This window comes from Lagenorhynchus albirostris, chromosome 6 (genome assembly GCF_949774975.1).
Source record: "Lagenorhynchus albirostris chromosome 6, mLagAlb1.1, whole genome shotgun sequence".
In the NCBI taxonomy this organism is placed as follows: domain Eukaryota; kingdom Metazoa; phylum Chordata; class Mammalia; order Artiodactyla; family Delphinidae; genus Lagenorhynchus; species Lagenorhynchus albirostris.
Genome location: NC_083100.1, coordinates 87,627,322 through 87,637,320, shown reverse-complemented (window position 1 = coordinate 87,637,320; position 9,999 = coordinate 87,627,322).

Genomic DNA, 9,999 nt, shown 5'->3' with positions numbered 1-9,999 from the left:
GTTCATTTTATAATTAGAAGCAAAATGTTGTAACTCCCTCTTGCAGGAAAGTTTCTTTTGCTAGGGATCAAATCATAGCAATATAACTTTCAAGGATATCGTACCTTTTGTTAAAATTTAGTGTCAAAGTTCTAGATATGTCTGATTGATGATAAAAATAATGAGGATTCTATGTTAATGAGCATTTATGTAGATACATTGATCTGGGTAGAAGAGGGGCTTGCTTATCTAGCCATTAATATTTGCCAAGCAAAAGTAGAAATAGGGTCATTTAGCTACAAAATACAAACTTGTCCAAAGTGTACTTTACCTATGAACACTTGAAGCCAGCTAGAAGAATAAGATACAATTTATTTTCTGTACCTCTGACAGCTGACAACTTAAATTTGGCATATTTACTTTCATGGAAGAAAGGGTCTTAGATAGGGCCAGATCAAGATAAAATTGTCTTTAATTAACTCCTACCCTTTCTTTTCATAATCCATCCTGAAAACCAATGTTGGCACTTTGCTCTTCAATAAACAGATGGTAGAATTCTGTTGTGAGTCAGAATAATGTGTAGTAGCCTTGGTATCAAATGGACCAGGGTATGAGTCCCACTCTTATCATTTACTGGCTCTGCAAACATAAGTAATTTAACCTCACTAAACCTGATTTCCACTTCAAATTTACCAGGATTATGATCCCTACATCACTGGGTTGGGAGGAGAATTAAATAAAGTAAGATTTCTATAATCCAGTGTTGCCCAAACGCTAATATAGTTTGCCCACAATTCAGTAGACCATTTTCCTGTACATGCCAGCTGACAAGACTTTGGCTCTCTCCCATTCCTGTATCCCTACAAGAAGTCCTAAAAGGAAACCAGGAGAGGAATTCATACATGACTAGGGCCTTAATGCCACTGGTAACAGTCCTTACTAGGCTCTCCAAGTGCTGGCATAGGACTTGGATTCCTGCCTCACTGTTGAACTAAGATCTTTTGTCTTGTACAGCTTGACTCGGTGTTCCCCCACCAACATCTATGGAAATGTAATTCTATTTCTGCACAGAGAGCTCGCAGTGGTGATAACCAGAATAGTTGAAGAGGAGGGCCCTGGTGGGTGACACAGTCTGTCAGCTTTGCTCACAGCCTGGACCTCTTTCCAGTGAATAGGATTCTGTGAGTGTAGATTCAAATGTAGGCTCACACTGGATCCTCCCCCGATATCTCTGGATACATGAGTCAAGGAGCAGAGTCTAGCCCAGGCTGCCAGATGCCATATTTAGACACAGTGACTTTTTTAAACATTGTTTCAGGGGCCCTTTGTCTCTCTCTGCCATCCAACTTGCATTACATCCACCTCAAAACTCCAGTTATTAAAAGATTTGAATTGCTTTCAGTGAACTCCGGTTCCAATGAAGAATCAGAAATTGTGGCTGGATACCTGTTTTGGACCAAGTATGTGACTCTATCACTGTGAGGATTTATTTTCTTCCCCATAGTGCTCTGAAGAAGTGATGGGGATGGGCAGAAGGAGGGCACATCTACATCCTGCTCTACCTGAATCTCAGTTTTTACCCAGCAGAGACACCTTTTCATACATTTTATATGTAAAGTTCCTGGTATACAGTAGGTATTTAATATATTATTTGATATATATATTTTTTCTTGTCCTCCATGCACCAATGGGTAGAACTCCACATTCCAAATCTGTAGCCTGTCTTGCTCTCCACCACAGCTTAATTGCTCCAAACCCCACTACCTAGAACCCTCTTAGGCGGCTAAAGATCACATAAACGGCATACTGTAGGATTAAAAGATGTTCAGCAAAGAAGTATTCCCAATGTAAAGAGCATTCCTGGACGCTAAATTATTTAACTTCAAAGAGCACTACATCAAACGGAGGTATTTCAGAAATTGGTACAGGCTACATGTTTTTGTTGTTTGTTTCGAAAGGGACCTAACCTCAGTATCTCTCGTGTCATGGCTCATGGGAAACTGTCTCCTCCACCTGGAAATAGTGTCTCTGAATGAGAAGGTATCTCAAGGGCAGAAACATGGAAATAAGGACAAATTAGATGATAAAGTCCAAATGGAGAGTAATATTTGAGCCGATTAACGAGAGCTCTTTTTGTCTGAATTGTTGGCTTTTACCTCCATGTGCAAACAAGAAGCTATCCTGTTTTACCCCTCTGTAAGTTGTGCTGAGGTTTACTTGTTAACATGAGCTGGCTCTTGCCCATCTCTGTAGCATCATCTTGCACTGGTCCTTCTCATGCATCCCAATCTCCTGACATACTAACCTACATATAGACTCACGATTTCTTCGCAAGATTTGAGGCCTTCGTATTTTTGCATGTGTTGCACAGAATCCTCTCACTCAATTCTGTTTTCATTGCAAAACTTCACATCTAAACAGAGTATATACAATGAAATCTGGAGGCATATGCAAATACACCTAATACTGTCAAAGGCATCTTTGATCAGTAAAAACACTAAAATAATATTATCTAAGTTTTCAGACCTTATGGTTTTAGACATATATAAATATACATATATACACACATAACACACACATATATATGTATATACATGTAAATTATATATGAACACATGCACATACATATACTGCTTGCATATATGTATACTTCTATATATAATGGTATATATACATGTATTATAAATATGTGTAATTGTATATATCTATATACATATGTTTACAAGTAGGTATACATATGCGTGTGGGTATACATGCATATATATGTATATATATGTATGTATATATAGATGTATATAGATGTATATAATAGTATATAGAGGTATAAATATATATATGTGTGTGTGTGGGGGTATGTATGTACATATGTCTGTGTCTATTCATTTAGATATAGATATAGATAGATATATAGATATAGATATAGGTAGATAGATATAGATATAGGTAGATAAAGATATAGGTAGATAGATAGAGATAGAGATAGATAGAGATATAGGTAGATAGATATAGATATATAAAATCTATGCTGTATAATATTTCCAAGGCTCTTGTACAAATGGTTCTCAACTGGGGGCAATTCTGCCGCCCAGTGGACATTTTGGCAGTGTCAAGATAGTTGTGTTTATCACAGCTGAAGGTGAGGGGTTGCTACTGGCATCTACTAGATAGAGGCCAGGGATGCTGCTAAACATGCTATTATGCACAGGACAGCCCTCACAGCCGAGTTTTCTGGCCAAAATGACAATCATGTCAAGGTGGAGAAACCCTGCCTTACAGGTTTCTTTGCAAATAACAGCCACAACAGAAAACCCTCCAGTGTCCCCTGTATTCCCAAGATTAGATTAATATGACTACACATTTGGTTATAGGCTCTATTCTGTATATGACTAATAATCACTTATATCAATTAACATGACTTTTTACAACTAGTACTCAGGAATGACAGTAGTGGATGATTTGGCATTAGGCACCAATGTCTTATCAGGGATAGAAGGCTGCATGGTATTCCTTTATCTGCCACTGAAGAGACCACCTCAGGGATAAACATTAATCAACACAAAGATGCAATCATGCTGTTCTCTGCTTCATGCATTGTGCTGTCTTAATTATGACTCCTTTCTTTTGACAATAAGGTTAAAAAAATCAAGCAAGTTCAACTGAGAACACATTTGTTCCTCCTTCTAGTGAGCCTTTAACAATTACATGATTGAAGATCTGAGCTGTAGGTAGCTATAATTTTGCAGACTCGTTATATTATTTCTGGCTTACTTAAGCGTTGATTCATTTTGAACTGTCTGAGGGCTGAAAAGAAATCGTTGGGGAAAGGCTAAAAATATCTTTGAGTTTTCCTTCTATTGCTTCAATTTTATTTCTCTGATGTATGTTCAAAATCATATTCTATGCACATAAGGAATCTAGAAATCTTCAAAAGGAGGGAAACTCTTCCTCTTTTCCCTTAGTGCTCTCAGACTTTGTGTCATTTGTTAATATACATGGGCAGGTTTAATACTCAATCATTTCCCAAATCTAATTTGACTGTCGAATGGGATTTAATTTACATGATGATACAATTTCTCACACCAGAAAGCATAGTAATGCCTTTTCTTCTGAGGTTAATGGTGATCTAGCTTAAAGCCTAAAAGATAATTACAAGGAACATGCTTCAGGTGACAAAGTACTTTTGACAATCCCAGACTATTGATAGCTTTTTAATTATACTTCTTTCCACCATAGGAGACTATATGCTTTCTGCTTAATAGTTTAAAGCCCTGCTGTTGTGTTTTTTAAATTAATTTCCATTGTAATCTACACTTTTAACCTACTGATACTCCAGGTGCCTGAAACTTCACCCCACCATCCTACAACCCCCGAAATGAAATTAAATGAAATTCTGGGTTACTATTTTTTTTTGGTCTATGAAATATAAAAGGGTATCAACCAAGAAATATGTAAATATTTATTGACTCTCTTGTCTTTTTTCTCACTTGATATTTTGTGACATATAGCAATTTTAAAATTTCAAGTAGTTTTGTTTTGTTTTTAGGTGAGCGTTCACCATTGGAAAAGGGTATAATGCAAAAAAAAGGGGAACAATCTAGGATTTAGCTAATTTAATTTAGAGTTAATGGAAACAACAACAACAAAAAAGAGGGAAATGTATTTTACATAGAATCACTTATTTTTCTGCGTGTACCTAGATATTTTGCTTAAATAAATATATTTTTATAAAATAATAGAAAATATTTTAAAACGCCAATATATTTCTTATTGTCTTTATCTATAAGGCTGAATTAATCAAAATGTTAAACTTTTTGTTTCAAATTAGGAAAGTCTGATTATTTCGACATGAATTTAGTTCTAACTTTTTTATTGAAGTACAGTTGATTTACAATATTATATTAGTTTCACGTGTAGAACAGTGATTCAATATTTTAATAGATTATACTCCATTTAAAGTTATTACATAATAATGGCTATATTTCCCTGTGCTGTACAATATATCCTTGCTGATTATTTATTTTTTACATAGTAGTTCGTTCCACTTTTTAGTTGATATTATTCACACAAAGTCAAACAGCCACGTGAAAGCTGAAAATTTTAGTCACATATCCAGATGTTTGACGATATTAAATAAAATAAATTTTTACTTTGGATTCTCATTTTGTCAGGATTATATTCTTCATTTCATAAAATCTATTCTTAGCACCTGCTTCTTCACTCAGAACTAAACTATGATTTGATAGGTTACATATATATTCTTTGTGGTTTTTATAAAGAAAATGAATTGCAATCTATTCCATGCCAGACTATGATAATGACAGTCACAATATTTAGAGCTTAGCGACATTTATAATTTACCTGTTTTAACACCATCGTTTAACAGAAAAGAAAATTGATGCCCAAGACACAAAGTGGCATGTCTAAGACCAGACAGTTATTTAGTAACAAGACGTAGGGAAGTCTGGTCACCTGAATCAGTTAGCATTCCACCATACCACTCATATTAATAAGACTATTATTTATGTGCCTGTCATGTGGTTCATAAACTTTACGATCCACTTTTTAGAAATTAAAAGACCAAAACAGAATGTTCAGATTTTACAAAGATAAAAGATAAAAGGTTAAAAAGCAGTAGAGTTCTACAATACTGAATCCAAAATGTTTCGTGTAGTATTCAACATGGTTCCTAATTGCCAGGTCTTTAACTTCTCTAGGCTCCAAACTCGCATCAGCAAAATGGAGCAAAGTCTGAGGAGGGTTTTATGATATGATAACTACAATGTGGTTAGCACTTTTGCAGACAGAGGGATTAGAAAATGTACAGAGGTTGGAAAACACTGGGCAGATTTAAATAGGAGGAAATGAAATGAATGCCTAACATGTGTCTTTTTATTAGGTACCTACTATGTACCAATCACTGTGCTTGTTCTGAGGATAAGGATACTAAAGCTTTGCGTACACAGATAACTTGTTCAGTTCATTTAACTTATGTGGTTGAAAACATAATTCAAAATCATTACTATGTTTTGTTCAAACAAGGTAAAACTGGAATAAGACTTGAAAGTGGGAAAGGGGATGGGAAGGACACAGTTTTTGAGTCCTTGAAAGTAGCAACGGTAAACCACTAAAGTTTTATAAGGAAAACAAAACAAAGAAAAGAGCTCTGAGGATCAGATTAGTATAGGAGAATGATAGTGGAGTACGTTAATAACTAATCTAAAAAAATATTACTTTCATTACAGAAGAAAATGTAATAGGATTTTACAATAGAGTCAGGATAGTAAGGGAACTAATATGTTTTGATCAATATGAACTTTGCAGGCATTTAGCCTACACAGATGGATTTTAAAAAAAACTATAGAAAACTTCTTAGACATGCAGTATTATACCCCCCAGATAAATCACTTACCCTTAACAAAACACATAGCTTGAAAGTGACGGAAAAGAAATAGTTGTGAGAACTTTTGAAGAAAGAGACTTGGTGACTGGTTAATAAGAAAGAACCACCTCACAAATTATTTGTCATGTGAATGGGTGGTTATAGGAACGTTAATTGAAATTAAACAAACAAACATGAGTAGCAGGGTCTGGATTGTGTATTAGGTAAGAGAGGGAATTGAAAGAAAAGATGATGGAATATGTTTCTCTTTTTGATGGCTTTAGTCTAGAATTCTAATTAGCATCCATTTAGTAGCATGTTTTTTTAAAAATGAACTACTGAATCATGAATAGAGATAAGAAAAATCACGGTTGAAAATATGTTTGAGTCAATTTCAAAAGAGTAGGAGTTGAAACTCTGAAAATAAATACCATCACTGAGGGAAGAAGTATGTCACGTTAGAAACTGTTGTCAGAAACTGTAAATGCCCGATTTCATTTGAAAGGAAAGAAAAGGAAACAAACAAACAAACAAAGGAATGGTCACGAAGCAGTAAAACCAGGTTAGAACTGTGTCACAAAAACCTTTTAAAGATGTGGATGGTTCACTGTCAAATACTGGGAGCACATACAATACAACGAAAATCGATAGTTATTGGACGTGGCTACCTGTGGTCATGGTTACCATTGTGAGTTCTGTAAAGGGGTGATGGCAGAAAAGTAAGGATTGCAGAGAAAATAGGTGGTGAAGAATTAAAACTGGCAAGACGCAGACCAGCAGTCCCCAAAGCCTATGTCAGAGCCTTAATTAATTTGAGAAAGACATTTTCACTGATCTGTGGTGAAATCGGGTGGGGCGGGGGGATGAAAACAAATCATGGGATTCTACGAATATTTATTTCCTGCTTTGGGGGTTTAAGTCCTTTTCTTAATAAAATTATAGTAATGAGAGATATAATCACGTTTAATCATTTTCTTATGGTAACATAAAAATGTTGCAACTAAATTAACTCTAAATTTTCTTTTATAGATATTATTGGTCAACAGAATTCTAAAGTTATGTGGACTCAAGGAGAATATTACCTTTAAGGAAGAATAATTGTGGATATGAGTGCAAGAAGGCAGTATCTAGATGAGGTGGCTGGGTTACTCTAGAGTTTTAAAAAATGGGAGAAAAAGTAAAGAAAAATACTGAATATTTAAAATAGGAGAACTAGTTAATAGATATTTAAAGGTGGTAAGAAGGAGTGAATAAAGACAAAAGATAGAAATATTAGCTTCAGAAAGACTGATAGTTAATCTTTGAGGCAGGAATTTGATGAAATTGATGCCACAATTTAGTGTATGTCCTTGTCTTTCCACAAGGCATTTTCCTTTTACTTAACATCCACATAGAAACAGAATATGAATTGTGAATAAAGCTTAAAGTGAGAAATAAACCTTTTGCTATGAATATATTTGTGTGATGAATATAATTAAAGATGTATTCAATAATACACGATTCTCTCCCAGTAAGATAATACATATTGCATTCCAGATTTATCTGGTTTTAAATGTGGTAATTCATGGTTATGTTTGTCATTGTTCAATCTTTCAAGTTCCCATATATTGTAACAGCCTGGCACATGGTAGCTGCTCAATAAATATTGTGTTGAATTATAGAAAAATATTTGTAAATTGTCCAGTGTGAAGCAACAATTCTCTCTGTGTTCATTTATTGCTTACATGCTTCTGCCGTATTTTTAATTGTTTTTATAATTATCCTATTTTACCTCAAAACATGAACACATGATTGCAGGGTCTTGCATTTCAATGGTCTACCATTTGTCATCTAAATGATTATGTGCTATACATAATATTTCCTCTGCCTTGGTGTGAAAAAGTTAAGACCCTTTATGTGGCTGGAATGAGTTATCAACTGCTATTTATATACTTTAAGACAAATTGTTTGTCACTTTCTCTGATTAAATATGCCTACAATAACATTGTTTTGATCATTCTTCTTAAGTTACAGTTGATAACCAAGGGGGGTTGGGGGTGGTGGTGGTGGAATGAATTGGGAGATTGGGATTCACATATATACACGAATATGTATAAAATAGGTAACTAATAAGAACCTGCTGTATAAAAAATAAATAAATAAAATAAAAGTCATCAATCAATCAATCAGTCAATCATGCTGTCTCCTTTTCCTGGAATGATCATGCCATTTCCTAAATAAATATCTCCCTTCAGGTGGAAATGAATAACCAGAAGTCAGCCATATTAGGATATAGACACTTAGACTCTAAACTTTATAACTTATGACGGAAGTGTGAATTGCAGTCAATCTATTTGTAATAACTTCCTTTACAGAATAAAAAGTTATTCAAAATAATAAAAAGAATTTTTTATAATAGAATTTTTCTGTGGTTCTTTTCACTTTATAACTTTTCCTATATTGTATTTTTTTTTTTTTTTTAACTGTTGTGGCCTCTCCCGTTGCGGAGCACAGGCTCCGGATGTGCATGCTCAGTGGCCATGGCTCATGGGCCCAGCCGCTCCGTGGCATGTGGGATCTTCCCGGACCGGGGCATGAACCCGTGTCCCCTGCATCAGCAGGAGGACTCTCAACCACTGCGCCACCAGGGAAGCCGTATATTGTATATTTTTATCTTTAGATTGATTCTCCAAGAAGAAGCCAGCCCATATTTAATGCAGCTTCTGGTTTTGTCTGATTTCATCTAATTTAAATTAAAAAAAAAAAAAACAGTACCAATACTGACACAAAATATGTCTCTTTTTTTCAGTTGCAAAGTCTGCATGAATTAGAATTTTATCTATCTCAAAAATGTGCACAGGCCCATACAAATTAATTAAAATACAGAACTGAATAGTGGTTGAATTAGTATTTATATCTAATGAAATTCCAAGCCTGACTCACACTTTTTTCCTCAGAAGCCAGATTTGGAGCTTTCACTATCAAGATAAATGCCTAAATTCTTTACTTCACATCAGTTTCTAGATAGATATGTCTTATACATGTGTACTAATTGTCTGTAAAGATCTGGAATTTAATTAAAAGGCACAGTAGTTAGGAATAAACCTACCTAAGGAGACAAAAGACCTGCATGCAGAAAATTATAAGACACTGATGAAAGAAATTAAAGATGATACAAATAGATGGAGAGATATACCATGTTCTTGGATTGGAAGAATCAACATTGTGAAAATGACTCTACTACCCAAAGCAATCTACAGATTCAGTGCAATCCCTATCAAACCATCACTGGCATTTTTCACAGAACTAGAACTAAAAATTTCACAATGTGTATGGAAACAAAAAAGACCCCGAATAGCCAAAGCAATCTTGAGAACAAAAAACGGAGCTGGAGGAATCAGGCTCCCTGACTTCAGACTATACTACAAAGCTACAGTAATCAAGATAGTATGGTACTGGCACAAAAACAGAAAGATAGATCAATGGAACAGGATAGAAAGCCCAGAGGTAAACCCATGCACATATGGTCACCTTATCTTTGATAAAGGCGGCAGGAATATACAGTGGGGAAAGGACAGCCTCTTCAATAAGAGGTGCTGGGAAAACTGGACAGGTACATATAAAAGTATGAGATTAGATCACTCCCTAACACCATACACAAA